General features: G+C 39.9%; 1 protein-coding gene across 5 annotated transcripts in view; it reads left to right on the top strand.

The window, feature by feature from the left end:
- Positions 1-10,267: 10,267 nt before the first annotated feature.
- The window catches only part of GAPVD1 (GTPase activating protein and VPS9 domains 1), a 75,145-nt gene continuing 65,758 nt past the window's right edge, over positions 10,268-19,654 (top strand). For 2 of the 5 annotated variants that reach the window (XM_045563978.1, XM_045563976.1), the window contains exons 1-2: positions 10,294-10,430; positions 17,184-17,232. The gene's annotated coding sequence lies outside the window, so the exon portion shown is untranslated. Of the gene's footprint in view, positions 10,431-17,183; positions 17,233-19,654 lie in introns of all 5 variants that reach the window. The other 3 variants (XM_045563975.1, XM_045563979.1, XM_045563977.1) reach the window with 3 other exon arrangements.

Below are 19,654 nucleotides of genomic sequence, written 5' to 3'. Positions count from 1 at the left end.
AACATCTTAAACACAGTTCACTAAGATGTTGAGCCTATGAATCAGTGCTCAGGAATTTTTCTTTTTCCTTTAGTGCTCCTCGAAGATTATACTGGTGACTCACAATTGACTCCATTCTTACTATAGAGGTTGCATCATACATCTGTTTCAACAAGGCTTGTAATACTGCCACAACATGGACCCTTCTTTGGGTTGCATCAGTCCAGTATCAAAAGAAAAATCACCATTTGGTCACATTACAGCTTCATAGCATTTCAAGCAAGCTTTTTGTATAGATCACAGTCCATTTCCATTAAAAAACAAAGCTCTCTGCCAGGTGCAGTGGCTCATGCCGGTAATACCAGCACTTTGGGAGGCTGCAGTGTGAGCAACATAGCAAAAAAGAAAAATTAGCTGGGTATAGTGGTACATGCCTGTAGTCTCAGCTACTTGAGAGGCTGAGGCGGGAGGATCACTAGAGCCCAAGAGTTTGAGGTTGCAGTGAGCTATAATATTAGACTCTAGCCTAGGCAACAGAATAAGACCCTGTCTCAAAACAAAAACAAAAACAAACACCTCTCAATTTCAGCCTCTCCCTTGATTAATGTAATTTTTTGCAATTCTCCTTTTTCTAAGATTTAGTAAAGTGGTATCTAGCTAACTTCCAAAGGGAATTGTGTATATTGGTGGTTACAGCATCTTTTTAACACCAAATATTTTATATATATTTTATAGTATATTCCAAAGCACAATCATTTATCAATTGATCAGGAAAGTGCATGGACAAAACTAGTTTGCTGAATTATAAGTGCCCATAATAGTATCAGTGTCAAGTTATTAATACTTAAGTGCTAGACACTGTGTTAAACACTTATGTGCATTATTTCTTCTAATCCTTATGAAAGCATTTTTTTTACCCCTATTTTAGAGCTAAGGAATTTGAAGTCCCAGGAGGTAAAGAATCTTGCCCAGGAAATTGCACAGTTGAGGAGATACGATGCCAGCATTTGAGCTTTGGCAGTTTGATTTATAACCTCTATAGTCTAAGCTGTCATCCCAAGCATCAGGTTTATAAGGTTTATATTTTTAAATTTTATTTATTTATATTTTTAAAGACTATGTCTCACTATGTTCCCCAGACTGGATTCAAACTCCTGGGCTCAAGCAATCCTCTCACCTCAGCCTCCCAAGTAGCTGGGACTACAGACATGTGCCAGCAGCAACAGCTTTATTTTGTTTTAGGATATAGCATAGTTACATAATTTGCAAATATTTTGACAATGAGTGATAGGCAAATGTAGATTTTATCCAGTAATTTAAATGAGCTAATTTCACTTTTGCACCTATGAGTAAGAAAATGGATTTTCATTTTCCACCTGATCTCAGAAAGCTAAGCAGAGTTAGGACTGATTAGGATTAGATGTCATTTAGCTCCTAAGTCTTCCTTTCTGAAAGAGAATAATAATAATCAAAAGGCATATGGCAGGAAGGAAAAGGAAAGCATCCATGTGGTTTACAAGTTGAATGTTAAGATCTTGATAACTGGCCCAGCCCAGTGGCTCACGCTTGTAATCCTAGCGCTCTGGGAGGCCCAGGTGGGTGGATCATTTGAGCTCAGGAGTTCGAGACCAGCCTGAGCAAGAGTGAGACCCCCGTCTCTACTAAAAATAGAAAGAAATGATCTGGACAACTAAAAATATATAGAGAAAATTAGCCAGGCATGGTGGTGCATGCCTGTAGTCCCAGCTACTCGGGAGGCTGAGGCAGAAGGATTGCTTGAGCCCAGGAGTTTGAGGTTGCTGTGAGCTAGGCTGACGCCACGGCACTCTAGCCCGGGCAACAGAGTAAGACTCTGTCTCAAAACAAACAAACACACAAAAAAAGATCTTGATAATTGAGAATTTTCCACATGGTTTGTTGGAGAGAAAATTCAAGTAAAAGATAGGACACATGACCTTGAAAAAAAGTCAACTCAGAGTTTCAGAGTCTTCATCTACTGAATGTCAGGAATTTCTGTCCTGCCTCTCTTACTCCCTTGTTTCAAGGATCAAATGAGATATCATATGTAAAGTACTTTGAAAGTTCTAGAATAGTGGTAATGCTATTACGAATCATAGAAATATATTACTAGAAGAAATTTTAGAAGTCCTTCAAGTAAGCCATCTCTTTTTTTTCTTTTTTTTTTCTCTCTTTCTTTTTTTGAGACAGAGTCTCAACTCTGTTGCCCAGGCTAGAGTGCTGTGGCTTCTGCCCAGCTCACAGCAACCTGAAACTCCTGGGCTCAAGCAATCCTACTGCCTCCTCAGCCTCCCGAGTAGCTGGGACTACAGGGATGCGCCACCATGCCTGGCTAATTTTTTTGCAATATATATTTTTAGTTGTCCAGCTAATTTCTTCCTACTTTTTTAGTAGAGACAGGGTCTCACTCTTGCTCAGGCTGGTCTCGAACTCCTGAGCTCAATCGATCCACTCGCCTCGGCCTCCCAGAGTGCTAGGATTACAGGCGTTAAGCCATCTCTTGAGAGTCAATTTTCAGGGTTTCTTTCAATGGAAAAAAAAAAAGTTTGGTGATGACTTGGAACTTCACAAAGATTTCTGGAAATGCTTTTAAAAGTGCTACATCTAATTATTCCCTTATATTGGTCACAGAGTGTCTTTTTATTAAGCGAGTGGGAATGATTAATTTACTCAAACTTCATCAAACAACTCAAGAGTAAAACCAGAGTCACCCTAACACCTCAGCCAGATAGTAGATATAAATCATGTACTAATAGTTTACTACTTACAGGCCAGGCCTGGTGGCTCATGCCTGTAATCCTAGCACTCTGGGAGGCCAAGGTGGGAGGATTGCTTGAGGTCAGGAGTCGGAGGCCAGCCTGAGCAAGAGCGAGACCCTGACTCTACTGAAAAAATCAGCCAAGCAACTAAAAATAGAAAAAATTAGCCAGGTGTGGTGGCGCGTGCCAGTAGTCCCAGCTGTTCAGGAGCCTGAGGCAGGAGGATCGCTTGAGGGAGCTCTGTGCCATAGGCTGACGCCACGGCACTCTAGCCCGGGCAACAGAGCTAGACTCTGTCTCAGAAACAAAAAAATAGTTTACTATTTATACTTCTGAAAGTACAATGTGCTATACCCATTGTCTTCACTTTTTAAAAGTAAGTTTTTTTTGGATGGCTTTTTTTTTCTTTGAGACAGAGTCTCTCTCTGTTGCTTGAGTAAGAGTTCAGTGGTATCACCATTGCTCGCTGCAACTTCAAACTCCTGGGCTCAAGCAATCCTTCTGTCTCAGCCTCCTGAGTAGCTGGGACTACAGGCTCACACCACCATGCCTGGCTTATTTTTCTATTTCTTATAGAGACAGGGTTTCCTTACGTTGCCCAGGCTGGTCTCAAACTTCTGGCCTCAAGTGATTCTCTTGCTTCAGTCTCCCAAAGTGCTGGGATTATAGGCATGAGCCACCCTGCCTAGCCTGGAACATTACTTTTAACTAGACTACACACATTATTCAGTTCTCACCATTTTTTATCCTATATTTGAGTATGTATATAAATAGTTCTATATAATCTTATCTCATAAATGGATTCGTGTAACCATTACCAAAATATACTTAATATACTTAATGTTGGTTTTTGATGAACAGATACTTTGACAAAGAGGTAATATCAACTTTTTTCTTTTATACTTGTGCTTGTTGTTTCTTATTTAAGAAATCTTTTCTTCCCTCCCCCCTTAGACCAGGAAGATATTGTTTTATTTAAAAATTTAATTTTGGCTGGGCATAGTGGCTCATACCTGTAATCCTAGCACTTTGGGAGGCCAAAGCAGGAGGATCGCTTCAGCCCAGGAGTTTGAGACCAGCTTGAGCAACATAGCAAGCCCCGTCTTTACAAAAAATTGAAAAATTAGCTAGTTGTGATAGTGCATTCCTGTAGTCCCAGCTACTTGGGATGCTGAGACAGGAGGATCTCTTTTTTTTTTTGAGACAGAGTCTCACTCTGTTGCCCGGACTAGAGTGCCTTGGCGTCAGCCTAGGTCACAGCAACCTCAAACTCTTGGGCTTAAGCAATCCTTCTGCCTCAGCCTCCTGAGTAGCTGGGACTACAGGCATGCGCCACCATGCCTGGCTAATTTTTTTTCTATATACATCATTTTAGCTGTCCAGATCATTTCTTTCTATTTTTAGTAGAGATGGGGCCTCGCTCTTGCTCAGAGCTGGTCTCAAACTCCTGACCTCGAGCAATCCTCCCGCCTCGGCCTCCCAGAGTGCTAGGATTACAGGTGTGAGCCATCTCGCCTGGACAGCCAAATTTTTCTAAAACCCTGGGAGTCTTATAAGTCAAAAAATTCAGAAAGACATGTGGAAGCTATTGGAAGAAAATATTCCCTCAAAAAATACTTTTGCACTTTGGAACAATCCAGTTCAAAATAAAGGACTGGAGTCCAGTCAAGAGTCCAGAACATAGTCCGTTTTGAGTCCTTGGTCGTCCTGCACTGGCCCCCATGGGTAGGCTCAGAAATAGTAGTGCTTCTGAGGTCGATTTACCATAAAGCTGATGGAGCTTGGGATTTAGGGCCCCTCACTTGTCCAGAGATCCTTCAAAGCACTAGCAATGTAGTCACACAGTCATACGATTTTTTAACATTTGCCAAGGAATTTAAAATTAGTGGCTACGGACTATAAATAAAAGCCCAAAACTTGAGAAAACTGAAAATGAGGAAAGTGACTCCTGCTTATGAATCATGCAATTCAAACACTTCCGCCTAGTGTAATCTATAAACCGATCTTTCTACCAGTACTAGGGATGTCCAAACTGAGAGCAGGTGTAATAGTAATGCAACATAAAATTTTGGTGCATTGCCTGTATTTGAAGTTAACATATGATTCATTATAATGTACAAGATGTCTTACTTTAACATAATCATATTTTACATATCTTTTACTGACAATGTTTTTTGTTCTCTTCTATTATTTTTAGTTTTAAGTTCGCTTTAAATTTTTTCAAGCTTGGTAAGTTCCTGATAGACAGACAGAGATTTTATTTAAATAGAAAGAACATGTAGGGCTGGGCGAGGTGGCTCATTGTCTATAATCTTAGCACTTATATATATATATATTTTTTTTGGTTATTCAAAATGTAATGAGTCAACCTATTTGTCCATCAATAGGGGATCCTAAATGAAATATGGTAGCTTATACTATGGAAATATTGTGCAGAGGTTCAAAACAATGAGGTAGATTTTTATGTGCTGATATGGAAAGATGCCCAAGACTTACTAGTAAATGAAAAAAAAAAGGTAATTGCTGAAAGGTAGTCTTATGAATAACGTATCTAACAGAGGAAGACAAACTATCAAACAGAAAGTAAGGGGAAAAACAATACAACTACCCTTTGTTTAATTAAACACCTGTGGCCTAGCCTGTTATCTCTAAGAGTTGTTTCTCAGCCTTGAAGAGCCCTAAGTGGACAGTAGGGGTGAGATCTCTCTGCTCTAGTTCTCTGCCTCAGTTCCTGCTATAAGAACAGATTTCAAGGACTCAGGTAACCCAGTCTCACAAAGAAAGAAAAAGAAATAAAGAACTCCCTGACATCTCCCAGTCGCTTCTGTTATCAGTCTGCTGAAGTAGAGGATTAAAAAAAGCCATTTTTACCCCTTAAAAGCACCAAGTGAGTTTCCTCAGCTGCCTGGCACTACCCTCTACTTTTTCTTCAGTGTTGTGGGCTCGCGCGCTCTCTCGCTCGCTCTCTCTCTCTCTCTCCCTCTTTCTTGAGAAAGTAAAATAAAGTTTCTTTCCTAAAACTATTCTACTCCTGGTGTGAGAATTCTTTCTCCAACCCACCATGAGCACCTAGTAAGTTTCCATCCTAACAGTTGCACAACATAGAATAGTATGTAAAATGTGATCCTGTTTGTGATAAATATGCACACACATCAACTGACACACCAACTGACACACACAATCTGCCACACACAATCTGGACAGATATCTACCAAGTTGACAAGAGTGGCTTCCTCTAGGTGGAACTGGATGGGAATCTAGAGGAGCTTGTGACTTATTTGTATTGTATATGTTTTTTTAAGAATAAGAATGAATTCCTGGCCAGGCGTGGTGGCTCACACCTGTAATCCTAGCACTCTGGGAGGCGGAGGCGGGCGGATCGCTCGAGGTCAGGAGTTCGAGACCAGCCTGAGCAAGAGTGAGACCCCCGTCTCTACTAAAAAATAGAAAGAAATTATCTGGCCAACTAAAAATATATATAGAAAAAATTAGCTGGGCATGGTGGCGCATGCCTGTAGTCCCAGCTACTCAGGAGGCTGAGGCAGTAGGATCACTTAAGCCCAGGAGTTTGAGGTTGCTGTGAGCTAGGCTGACGCCACAGCACTCACTCTAGCCCAGGCAACAGAGCGAGACTCTGTCTCAAAAAAAAAAAAAAAAGAATGAATTCCTGTATTACTTGGTTTATGGAAAATAAACTTCAGATAATAAATGAAGTGAACTAAAAATGGCTTAAGTTAGCCTTGAGCATTGAATGTCTGAAATGTTTGCCTGGTGTTTGAGTTTGAACCATGGCATAGTATATCAGTTTACCTTTGTGTTTTGCTTTAAGCTTTGGCCTATATCCTTTGGTTTTATCTTCATAACTGGATGGGATTGATAGGGTTGGTAACATTGTTGTTTACAGTTTGAGTTTTTTCATGGTAAAATGATGAATTCTCTGCTGTATTGGTTTTATTTTTTTTACTTTTTAGAGACAAGGTCTTGCTCTGTCACCCAGGGTGGAGTGCAGTGGTGTGATCATAGCTCACTGCAGCCTCCTACTCCTGGGCTCAAGTGATCCTCCCACCTTAGTCTCCCAAGTAACTGGGAATATAGGCATCCGCCACCATGCCCAGCTAATTAAAAAAATTTTTTTTGTAGAGACTATGTTGCCCGGGCTGGTCTCGAACTCCTGAGCTCAAGCAATCCTCCTGTCTCAGCCTCCCAAAGTGCTGGGATTACAGGCATGAGCCACCATGCCCCATCTATATTGGTTTCTATTTATATTATTGATATATTTACTTATCCCCTTGCTTACAATTTGACTGTTTCATATTAGACACTAATCTTTACACAGACTGTGGCTCTCCACAGTCACATGTGTACTACCATTTCAAAGTATTTTCTGTCCCAACCTGTGTGCCAAATTGATAAAATCATCTTATAGTTGAAGTCCTTGTTTTTTCCCTTTCATCTTGCTCTTCCTCCTCCTAATCTTTCTTTCTTTCTGGATATGCCCCTGTTTTTCTTTCCGGTATAGTCTGCTCTCACTTACCTGTCACATTTGTTTCCTAAATATAGACACATAATAACTTAAAATATTATTCTTCTCTGGGGCATGTACATTTTAATCAGGATCTCTTGAGGAACAGCCTCCAAATTCAAAGAGTGAGGGTATTGGACTACATGATCTCTGAGACTCTGAGCTCTAATCATTCCTGAAAAAACAAAATAAGCTGGGCGTGGTGTTGTGCCCTTATAGTCTCATCTCCTCTGGAGACTGAGGTGGGAGGATCATCTTGAGTTCAGGTGTTTGAGGCTACAGTGTGCTATAATTGTTCCTGTGAATAGACATTGCACTCCAGCCTGGGCAACATAGAGAGAGCCATCCTTTAAAAAACCAAAACCAAAACAACATTTATTACATTCTAGGCAGTATGCCAGGTGGTGAATAAAATGGGGTTCTCTGCCCTCAGGGAGTATTATTTTTGATTTTGAGCAAATTTTCACCACTTAACATCTGTGATTCAACGTATCTATAATCAGCCTCAGCGAGAGCAAGACCCCATCTCTACTAAAAATAGAAATAAATTAGCTGGGCAACTAAAAATAGAAAAAAGAAATTAGCCAGGCATGGTAGTCCCAGCTACTTGGGGGGCTGAGGCAGGAGGATCACTTGAGCCCAGGAGTTTGAGGTTGCTGGGAGCTAGGCTGATGCCACGGCACTCTAGCCTGGGCAAAAGAGAGAGACTCTGTCTTAAAAAAAAAAAAAGTTCTGATTTTTGTCTCTGCTCTGCTATTCTGATGCAGCATAGTTTACTGGAGACTATGGAGTGGGGAGTCTGAAGAACTAAGCTCTAATTGAGGTCCAGTATGAATTTTGTAACTATGGACCAGTAACTTCATATTCCCCTATGTTAGGGAAGGCTGAGAGGCTCGAGTGTTGTAGTGGAAAGAAAAGGGCTTTGGACAGGGTTCACTGTTTATTCATCTTATTCATTTAAAAAACAAGAAGCAAATGTTTATTACATTCTAGGCAGTATGCCAGGATACTGCCAGGGATACAGTGGGGTTCTCTGTCCTCAGGGAGTACTATTTATGGATTTTGAGCAAATTTTCACCTCTTGACTTTACTCTCCCATATGTAAAAGGTAGTCAAAATAATACCTATTCCATATTCTGCAAGAATCACTGTAGAAATAACCCACTGTTTCTAGCAGGAGCATTGAATTCCTTGTGTGTGTTGAGTGGAAAAAAACATTGAAAAATGCTTATTTTAGCCAGGTATTGTGGCACACACCTGTAGTTCCTACTACTCGGGAGGCTGAGGCAGTAGGATCCCTTGAGCCCAGGAGTTCCAGGCTGCAGTGTCTAGTCTGGGTAACAGAGTGAAAACAACCCCCCCCCAATCTAGTTAAAGTTCTTCATTTGCAGGTGACAGAATAGGGCTCAGAATGATTGACCATCCCAGTTCTCTTTTTACTCACTATATATAATGCTGTTTCCTCACAACCCTCAAGATCTTTTTGCAACTTTGGGGGCCTTTCCTTCCCCTCCTCCCTGGCCTGTGCACTCTAGCCTTTTCACACTTGGTGTTCCAGAGCTCACTGTGAACTTGTTCCTTTTGCTCAGGCTGGGTTCTTTCTTAGCAGTCCACGAATGCCATCTCTCATCTTGAAACCCAGCCATGGAATAACTCCCAAGTGTCACCTTCTGGATGAGGTCATGGCCCCTCAATTTGGTGAGGCCACTTTCTCTGGGATTCTCATAGCACTTTGTATGTTTGCTTATTATTAAGATGCTTAAGCTGTGGGAGTTTCCCTCCACCCTAGATGGTAAATTGTATCCTCTTGCTTTTTTTTTTTTATCCCCCTGGTGCTTTGAGCAATGCCTTGTAACAGAACTAATAAATAATTTTTTATTGAATTTTTCAATCAGTTGAATGGCCACATGATAGCAATAACACCTCACCAGCCTACCAGAGAATACGAGGTAGTAATAAAATAAGTCAATAAATATGAAGCAAATTCTGACAATTTTTAAAGGGGACACCTTAGGGAAAGCAGTCTGGGAGCTGATTCACATTTGAAATAGTTGGGAAAATGATTATTAATACTTTTTTTCCTTTTTTCCCTGGAGACTCCCAGTGTTAGAGGATATAATCTTTGTTTTCAGCTTTGTGAAGAGCTGTCAGGTGGAAAACATTCTGTATTGCTCCAGGCAGCAAAACTACTAGCAATGGAAGGAAGTAAAATGGAAACAAATTTGAACTCACCAGGAGGCAGAACTTTCTAACATTTAGAGCTGTCCAACCGTGGAGCAGGCTGCAATACTGTAGGTATTGAGCTCCCTGAAATTTGAACTGTTGAAATAAAAATAAGATGACCATCTGGCTGAATGTACAAGAGGGAATTCCTGCCTGGGAGTGAGTTGCACTAATGACCTTTAAGATATCTTTCAAATTTAAGGTTGCTATGACTGTTCAACTCAGCTAACTGGACCTCTGAACATATGAGTTATTTTGTAAAAAAAAAAAAAATATATATATATATACATATATATATATAGTCAATTGACTTAAAATAGCTGTATGGTCAATCAAATTTACAATAAGTAAAATAAGAATTTACAATGGTAAAATAAGAAGTGGGAAACCAGGTTTAATACTGAAAATCCAGCTACACCCTAATCAATTAACAGAAAGGGAGGGGAGGTTTGTGAGGGTTTGTGAGGGATGTGTTTGTGTGAGTCATTCGAATAATGTGTCCCAAGCAAGTGAGAATTTTTATAGAAAACGTAAGATGCTCTAAATTTTTACTTTACACATACTTGTTCAGGCGGATTCTCACATTCAGCAGCATCACTGTACGCAGAAGCGAGAGCCCACGTTCCGCGGACAATTTCCGGGAAGGCAGTTCCGGATCCAGACACCCGCGAACGCCGCAGACCGCAGCTGACCCGGCCGCCCGCGGCGGAAGCGGGAGCCTAGGCCAAACTACCGGTCCCAGGGTCCCCCGCGGCGCGGCGCACGCGCGCTGGCGTGGCGGCAGCGCCGCTGCAGGACGCAGGGAAGCCAACTAGCGAGTGGCGAAGGTGGCGGCGGCGGCGGCGGCAGTTCGCGGCGAGGGCAACGGCTTGGAGGCCGAGTGGCAGTCTGGCGGAGTCCTTAGTGTCGTCGTCCGCATGAGCCCCTTGGTGAGTGCGCGTCCCGGGTTAACCCGCGCGAAGCGCGCGACTCCCTGCCTAGGGACCCGACTGCTCTGGCCTAGGGCCGCAGCCTGCGCCTGACGGCCGGGTCGCCCGGTCCAACTGACCCTGGGCCTTGGGCCCATCCCATGAACGTCGGGCGAGGCGGGGGTTGGAGGACACACGGTTAGGCCCAGGGGAGAGACGTGGCGGTGCGCAGGGGCTAGGGCGGTCTGGGGCTGACAAGAGGGAGGGACGCGTGGGGGATGGGGTGGGAAGGGACTGGAGGACCGCGGGGCGGCTGGGGCGGCTTCGAGTTGAGGCTAGAGGCCAGCAGCCCAGCAGGTAGGGAACCGAGTATAGGAGGTGAGAGGAGATGGAATGTCTTCTGAGTGCCGCTGGTGAAGATGTCCTTCCGGGAAGCTTGGCAAGCTGGACACTTTCTGGGGGCAGCCCACCTACCACGAACACACACACACTATACTTGGCATCTTTCCACTTGTCGTTGGAGGTCTGGAAGTGAGGGACTGTTGGTTGTTTCCATCCCTTTTCCTTCAACTTCAGCTTTTTTGCCTGGCACAATTGTGAAGGGTGTTGGCTAGACAAACCACAGAAATACACACTAGGTTCAGTGTGTATATATCTGCATGAAAACAGGGAGGCAGGGTGGTATATTCAGATGAGAGGTAGATCAAAGGAAGAATCAGTGTTGTTATTTTTAAATTTATCGCGCACAAAAAAGTTTGAGCAGGGCTTTGAACTAGAGAGAATTTTTAACCTGGAGTTCACCGTTGGACAGAATGTGTATAGAATTCAAGGGGTCCTTTAACTAGAATGGGGATAAAATGACATTATTTTTGTTAACCATGAACTGAAACTTATTATTTCCTTAATTATGAATGTAAGCAACAAACCACAGTAGAGTTTTAGAAGTAGAAATCTGTGACTTTGTCATCAATTAAAAATTACAGATTTTTTTTTTTTGAGACAAGGTCTCACTGTGTCACCAGGCTGAAGCACAGTGGCATCATCATTGCTCAATGCAGGCCCTAACTCCTGGGCTCAAGTGGTCCACCCGCCTCAGCCTCCCAAGCACCTGGGACTACAGCTGACACCACCACACCCAGCTAATATTTAAAATTTTTTATAGAGATGGGGGTCTCACTATTGCCCAGCCTGTTGAACTCCTGGCCTCAAGCAATCCTCCTGCCTTGGCTTCCCAAAGTGCTAGGATTACAGGTGTGAGACACTATGTCTAACCGGAAATTACGGATGTTTTGTTTCATGTTTATAGTTTATAGTTCTTGCAGATAGCTCAAAATATCACAAATGCTTATCACTTCTTTGAGTTTATGGTGTTACTAGACATGGTGTTAGACCTTGTTATTTAATAATAAAGCTGCGCGTATATTACCATATCAGCTTTTTTTATTGTTTGCTAGTATTTCAGTGTAATGGGTTTCTTTTGTAATCATATGTATTTAATTATGCCTTTAGAAGCAATCTGAGAAGGAGACCATAGGCTTCACTAGACTGCCAAAGAGGTATATGGCACAAAAAGATTAAGAACTACAATAGAAATGTCTTTTGGGACCTCTAAGTCTGTGTGGAAGAATACGTAAGAAAGAAGACAAGGCAGAAAGGATGATGGTATAGGTGATAGAGAACTTTATAATCAGGAAGATAAAAGATTTGGATGGAATCAGAGTAGTAGGTTTGAAAGATAGATTAGACCGCAAATATTTAATTCAGCATACAGGAATCAACAAAATAATCTGAGGAAGAAAAGGAAGTGAATATTTTGGCCTTTAGATTTATGTATTAAGGCACCTCCCTAGTTCCAAGTGATTGAAGCTTTCCAAGCTCTTTGTAAGCCTGTGAAAGGAAATTTTAGTGTTTGCTCGTTTTCTTTAAATGGTTTGGTTTTAAACAGAGCTATCCGAATTTTCTTATTTAAGTGAAAAACACCAGACTCTCTCTTTAAATATATTTTCCTATTATCCTTTTACATATATGATAGAAAGTAAACATACAGATTATAGAGTTGGAGAGTTGGCAAGTCATTTTCTTGAAACTCCATTGCAAATTCTTATAGTTCAGTTTCATTTTGGCATTAGTCTTCTCACTGACAAATCACTCAACATTTTTTTCAGAATATATGTAGCTTGAAATTTGCACCTGTTTGTAAAGGACCTGTCAACATCTTGTGTGAGATTTTTTTCCCTGCCTCTGAAATAACAGCAATAGGCTGGGTGCTGTGGCTTACACTCCGCTGCCCCTTTATATTCTTTATAGCATGTTTCTATCTGGTGTTAATGTTACTTGTATGTATATTTATTGTTTTAGTCTTTTTGTTTCCTACTTGAATGTCAGCTCCATGACAATAGGGACTGTCTTTACCACTATGCCAGAATAGGGACTGGCACATAATAGGTGCTCAGTAAATACTTGCTGACTTAATAATTAAGTGAGTTAATTTATAGGAGCTAGGTTGTTTATTTCTAGCAATAAAGTATACCCATTTATTTTATTTTATTTTTTTATGTTCCAAAGGGAGTGGAACGGGTTCTTCCCCATAAGTGAAGAAAGACCAAGTATACGCATGTTTTAAAATCTTGCAAATAGTATTATGCATACTGAGTTGAATTTCATCTTACCTTTATTTATTTATTTTGCGACAAAGTCTCGCTTTGTTGCCCAGCCTGGAGTGCAGTAGTGTGATCATAGCTCACTGCAACCTCAAACTTCTGGGCTCAAGCAATCTTCCTGCCTCAGCTTCCTGAGTAGGTGGGACTACAAGTATGCACCACCACACCCAACTAATTGCCACTGAGCCTGGACTTTTTTTTTTTTTTTTTAACAGGCAGGGTCTTGCTCTGTTGCCCGGACTAGAGTGCAGTGGTGTGATCATAGCTCATTGTAGTCTTGAGCTCTTGGGCTCATCATCTTATATTTCTTAAAAGATAGGAAATTATTTCCCAAACATTATGTGGTACTTTTGTGGGCATTGGTTTCATATGGGGACTAATCATAGTACATGCTGCCATGTAGGTTTTGATTATACTTAACTTTTCTTTATGAGACAGTTTTGCCCTGTCACCCTGGCTAGAGTGTCTTGGTGTCAGCCTCAACAGCAACCTCAAACTCCTGGGCTAAAGTGATCCTCTTGCCTCAGCCTCCTGAGTAGCTGGGACTACAGGCACAAAGCTACTGTGCCTGGCTAATTTTTCAATTTTTAGTAGAGACAGGGTCTTGCTATTGCTCAGGCTGGTGACCTCAAGCAGTCCTCCCGCCTCCGCTTTCCAGAGTGCTAGGATTACAGGCGTGAGCCACTGCGCCTGCCTATACTTAACTTTCCATGATGATGTAATAAAGGGGAAAGGTCTGTAGGTGAAGTTCTTCTTTTGCTGAAGTTCTTTAACTATGTGATCCTAGGTTGATTGTTTTATTTCTTAATTACTCTCTTAGTATGTTGAGGGCCACAGATTTGCTTCTGTCAAAAAGGATAAAAAATAGCTCTAAAAGGGACACTTATGCTAGTATTAATATTGATTTATAATCAATGTAATTGATTAGTAATCAAGGAAGTACAAGGTAAAATAAGTTGATACAGCATTTTTTACATCAGATTGATAAAAAATTTTGATGTCACAATATCAAATATTTGGTGAAGATGTGGCAAAAATGGTAATTGTAGAAATTGCTGGTGGAGTGTAAATTTGTACAGCTACTTTTGGAGAAAGTATTTGCAGTACTTAGTAAAGTTGAAAATGGTTATAACCTACCCCATAATTTTACATCTGTAAGGGAATAAGAATAGGGGGTGGTGGCAGAGGTGATTTTTTTTTTTTTAAAGGCTAGATGCAGCTAAAACAGTGTGAACTGTTTGTTAATTCTGGGAGGCAGAATACAAGTGCTAAATTATCTCTTGTGCCTTTCTCTTTCCCTGTTTTGATTTTTTTTTTTAAATCCATAACTTTTAAATATTGTTTCCTAGCCCTTTGAAAAATTGTAAGCCTACAGAAGTGCTGTTCAATAAACACCCATATACCCTTTACCTAGATTCGATAATTATTATCATTTTGCCATGTTTACACATAGAAGGCACACATTTTTTACTGAAGCATTTGCGAGTTAGGTATAGATACTGTCAGAACTCTTTAACCCCAGATTTTTTAGCATGTATTTCCCAAGAACAAGGACTTACAGTTCAGTTGTTACACTCAAGATATTTAAAATGGATATGTTATCATTATTTAATGCATGGTCCGTTTCCCTATTTGTCCCAATGCTGTCCTTAGTTTTGTTTTTTTTTTTGAGACAGAGTCTCACTCTGTTGCCCGGGCTAGAGTGAGTGCTGTGGCGTCAGCCTAGCTCACAGCAACCTCAAACTCCTGGGCTCAAGCAATCCTACTGCCTCAGCCTCCCGAGTAGCTGGGACTACAAGCATGTGCCACTACGCCCGGCTAATTTTTTCTATATATATTTTTAGTTGGCCAGATAATTTTTATTTCTATTTTTAGTAGAGACGGGGTCTCGCTCAGGCTGGTCTTGAACTCCTGACCTCGAGCAATCCACCTGCCTCGTCCTCCCAGAGGGCTAGGATTACAGGCGTGAGCCACCGTGCCTGGCCCTTAGTTTTGTTTTTAATTGCTGTTTTGATCCAGGATCCTATTAAGGATCTTGCATTATATTTAGTTGTCTCCTTGAATCTGGAATGTTTTTCTAGCCTTAAGTGGTTTTCTCATGACAGTAACATTTGTAAAGCATCCAGACCAATTGTTTTGTAGAATGCCCCTCTATTTGATTTGTCTGAACATTGCTTCATGGTTAGATTCAGATTAAACATTTTTGGCTGGAATCCTACATAGGTGATTTTAGGCCCTCTCAAAGTATCAGGTATATTTCATCAGAGGCACATGATGCCCGTTTTATAATTGATGTAAATTTGATCATTCGGTTAAGATAATATCCACTAGATTTTTACTGTAAAGTCACCTTTTTTCCTTTTTAATTAATACATAATATGTGGAGTGATAATCTTTTTTACTTTTTTATAGTCATGATTTCTTAGTAGAGGTACCTGCATAAAGGGTCAAGAAAATGTAGATTGGAGATATTGCTCCTAAACAAGGGTGTGGGGGGATCAGGGAATGCTGTGTGGAGGAAATGGCATTTGAACTGGACCTTGAATCACAGGTGTAATTTGGCTATAGGGATATTGAAGGGCTCCAAGTGGTAAGAACGAGTTGAACAAAGACCAGGACAGACGAATTTGTTAAATAGAATGGGAGAACATCCAGGTCTTTTGGGGGAGCTAATATGTTACATCTGTGAAAGGGGAAAATGGGAGAAAAGATTATAAAGGTACTTTGGAATGAGAAAAGCCTCAATGGGCATGGTGGCATGTGCCTGTAGTCCCAGCTACTCGGGAGGCTGAGACAGGAGGATTGCTTGAGCCCAGGAATTCAAAAGAAAAAAGGTTGAAAAATGTCTGCTACTCAGCTGCTTTCTCCGTTATAACCAGCAGTTCATTGTGGAACAATGTGGGATGGATCATTTGCCTCATTTCTGGATCATCACCCTTCTATTACAGTAAATTGCTCACAGGGAACCTAAAGTCAGTAGTATCCTTCAGAAGACCCAGGGAGGCGGAGCATAGGCTTTGGAATCAAACAAATCTAGGTTTGAATCCCTTCTCTGCTGCATAGTAGCTGAATGATCAGGCAGTAAGTTATTTGGCTTTTCTGAACGTTTCCTCTCATCTGTAAAATGGAGGTAATAACTAGGCACAGTGGGGTGTGGCTGTATTCCCAGCTACTTGAGAGGCTGAGGCAGGAAGATGGCTTAAGCCCCAGGAGTTTAAGTCTAGCCTGTGTGACAGTGAAACCTTTGTTTCTTTAAAAAAAAAAAAAAGGAAGTGATAAATATCTATCATTTCCATTTTTACTAAAAAAATTTTTTTTTTGCATATTGGGTCTCACTCTGTTGCCCAGGCTGACGTGCAGAGACATGATCATAGCTTATTGCATCCTTGAACTCCTGGGTTCAAGCAATCCTTCTGCCTCAGCTGCCCTAGTAGCTGGGACTACGGGTGGGCTACCATGCCTGGCTAGTTTTTAAAAATTTTTTTAGAAACAGGGTCTTGCTACATTGCCCAGGCTGGTCTCAAACTCCTGGGCTCAAGCAGTTCTCCTCCCTCACCCTACCAAGCAGCTGGGATTACAGGTGTGAGCCACCTTGTATGGCCCTGTCATGTAGGATTAAATCTAGTGATAACACAGGGAAAACATCAGGAACATGGCTTCCACTCATTAATTGATAGTTATCTTTTGGTGCCCCACCTCTCAATGTTTCACTCTTTTCCACCTTGGTACCACATCCCAGACTTTAAAATAAGCTCTACTCTTCTGGTGTCTTCTTGGCCTCTGTCACAATGCTGTCACTGCCCACTTCATGCAGCTGGCTCCATGGCAAGTGTCTGAGCTGCTCTCCAGTGATGACACATAGTACTTATCATTTTACAAGGTGATACTGCCTGATAATGGCATTCTGGAAATTGTGATATTATGAACTAACTTTTTGTTGGTACAACTAACCATACAAAATTTACTATTCTTTAAATGTGATGTGCTTCAGTTTAATTAGTTTATTTGGAAAAATTACCCCTAATGTTTGCAGAAAGTTTAAGAGGAAAAGTAGATACATTCTTGGTGGTAAGACATTTACTTTATTCTTTTCCCTTTTTTTTTTTTCCTTTAGGAGTGAGTGTATTGGGGAGAGCTGGTTACACATTATAGGAATCTCAAAGGTAAAGTATGATATTTTTTCCCCCCACCCAAAGCCTGAGATAAGTGGTGGAATCCCTCCTGCTTGTTTTGGAAAGACATTGGTACTTGAAAAAAAATTCTCAAATGGTTAACTAAATATTTTTTTCCCTTCAACTTTGTGGAACCTTTCTGTTTTTTCATTACACATATTTCCTTTTCTGTAATTAATTTTTACTTAGGCAAGAAGGATTTGAATTACATATTTTTTACATTTGAACTGCCCAAACTTGTGTTTGCATAGAATTATTTGTAACTTTAGCTCCTTAAGTAATCCTTTTCAAGATGTTTTAATTCATAAAGAAACTAGGTTAGAACCAGTAATTTCTGTATTGTATACACATTTTAGAAGTTTTAGGCATCGAGCTGTTTGATTTCTATTTAATGAGATTATAGGTAATTAAAATTTCCTTCTTTATTCTTACCTATGTTTTCTAATGTTTCAATATGTATTATGAATTTGTAAAAGTATTTTCAGAAAGGCAGTTCTTTTTTGTTACTAAGCTGAAACTCTGCAATGTAATGGTCAGAGGAAATAGTAAATATCTGTTGATCCTTTAATTTCTCATATTTAATGTATATAAATAAATGGTTAAATGAATATTTGAAGGAAAAAAACAGACTTTATAAGATTCTCTGTAATGTCTTTTTTCATTTTTGGTTTGAAGATGAACTAGATATCTGAAAGAAAAGTATTAATTTAGTGTGGCAAAATTGTTTTTAATATACCTTTTTTGTAAGTCATTTCAAAAATACAAGGCTTTAAGCATATTCTTGTAAGAGTAAACACAGGCATGCTGTCTGTCTGCTGGTTAATCTAAGATGTCTGTCCGAAAAGGTGCTTGCTTGGTCTTGCTCCCATATAATGCCAGTACACCCACGCTAGATACTAGTGGAAAGCATGTCGTCAAACATGTTCAGTTCTTTTTTTTCTTACTCATTTGTAGTTTGTTAGTTATTTTTTGTGAATCTTTGAAAGGGTTGAACCATGGTTTTTCTATTGGAAAATTTAAAAAACAAAAAAATTATTCAAGGTATACCACCAACCTTTTGCCTTTTTCAGGATTGACTCCAATCTTAATTGGAGCAATTAAGCAATCTTAATTTTGACCAAACACTTGTATTTTTTTATTTTTAGAACTTAGGCTAAATTTATCTATTTTCAGCCTACTCTGAACTGTCTCCTATTACTTTCTAATGAAGAACTCTGATAATTCCTTGATTTTACTTCTACTATTTATAAAACTTTACTACCCTACAAAACTATATTAGGTCTAAAAGTCATAGCAGTTAAGGCTGAATTGCTAAATGTTTACAAATATAGGTTTCTGTACCAGGAAAACTTAAGAAAAAATAGATGAATTCTTTCTGCAGAAATTATTTATTTCCTCTTTACTACCTCCTTTAGAATCCAAGGAATCTAGCTTTAAGTCCTCTAAAACAGAGTGCCTTTTAACATCTAACTGTTCGAGGTTGTGATGGGCCAACTTGGATTCTGACAGAAAGTGACTTATTAAGCTTTTCAGTGAACAAGTTTCTGTTCTACCATTTCAAAACATTATCATAATAATAGTAATGGTAATAGCTAACATTTATTGGGTTCTTTCTCTTTTTCTTAGACACTATATAAACTATTTGAAATTACAAATTTCCTAATTCTATTGAGACATCTTAATGGTTGATTTCTTTTTAAAAAACTATTTTAACTAGCTAGATATTTTATTGATTAGGCGGTTTCTTTGGGGTGGAGCACAGTTAGTGGTAGTAATGTTTGAGGTTTGATATTCAATGAATATTCATAATTTTTATGAAATACCATTTTGGTAAATGTGATGAAATGTACATCACAGTCTGCTGTTTATGTGCTTTCTTTAATTTTGAGGGTGGACTCTTGGATCTTGAAACAGGCTTTACCAGTATTACAGCTCAGCAAAAAGGCAGCTGAAGCTCAAAGTTCTCTTTTTGCTCCTTCATTTGGTTGTTTTGCACACCCACTGTATTTATAGAAGAAGCTAAATTTATCTAGGGGACCAAAGCTTCCTCAAAACATGTGGGTGGTGAAATCTTCAAGGATTTTAGATTGTTAGTTACTTGATTTATCTTCCTCTTGAGATTTATACGAGGTATATATCTTATAGAGTTGTCATTAGAGATTGCTGAATTGGAGGAAATTAGATTTTATTTCAGACTGATAAAATTAATGGAGGTTTATCTGATACCCATTTCTAGATTAGGAGGATATTTTTGTGTTGTTTGTTTCCTCTGGGAAATAAAGGAATATTGTTTTAATGCCATTGCAGTTCTGATTATTGGTGTGTAGCTTGTCATTGTTGAACTGTGTCTTATTTGGAAAATTAAATACTGTATCCTTTTGCTGCTTGAAAATTTTCACATTTTTATTATGTT

This window comes from Lemur catta, chromosome 10 (assembly GCF_020740605.2).
Source record: "Lemur catta isolate mLemCat1 chromosome 10, mLemCat1.pri, whole genome shotgun sequence".
Taxonomy (NCBI): domain Eukaryota; kingdom Metazoa; phylum Chordata; class Mammalia; order Primates; family Lemuridae; genus Lemur; species Lemur catta.
Note: the sequence above shows the minus strand (reverse complement) of the source record. Positions and strands in the feature narration are given on the sequence as shown.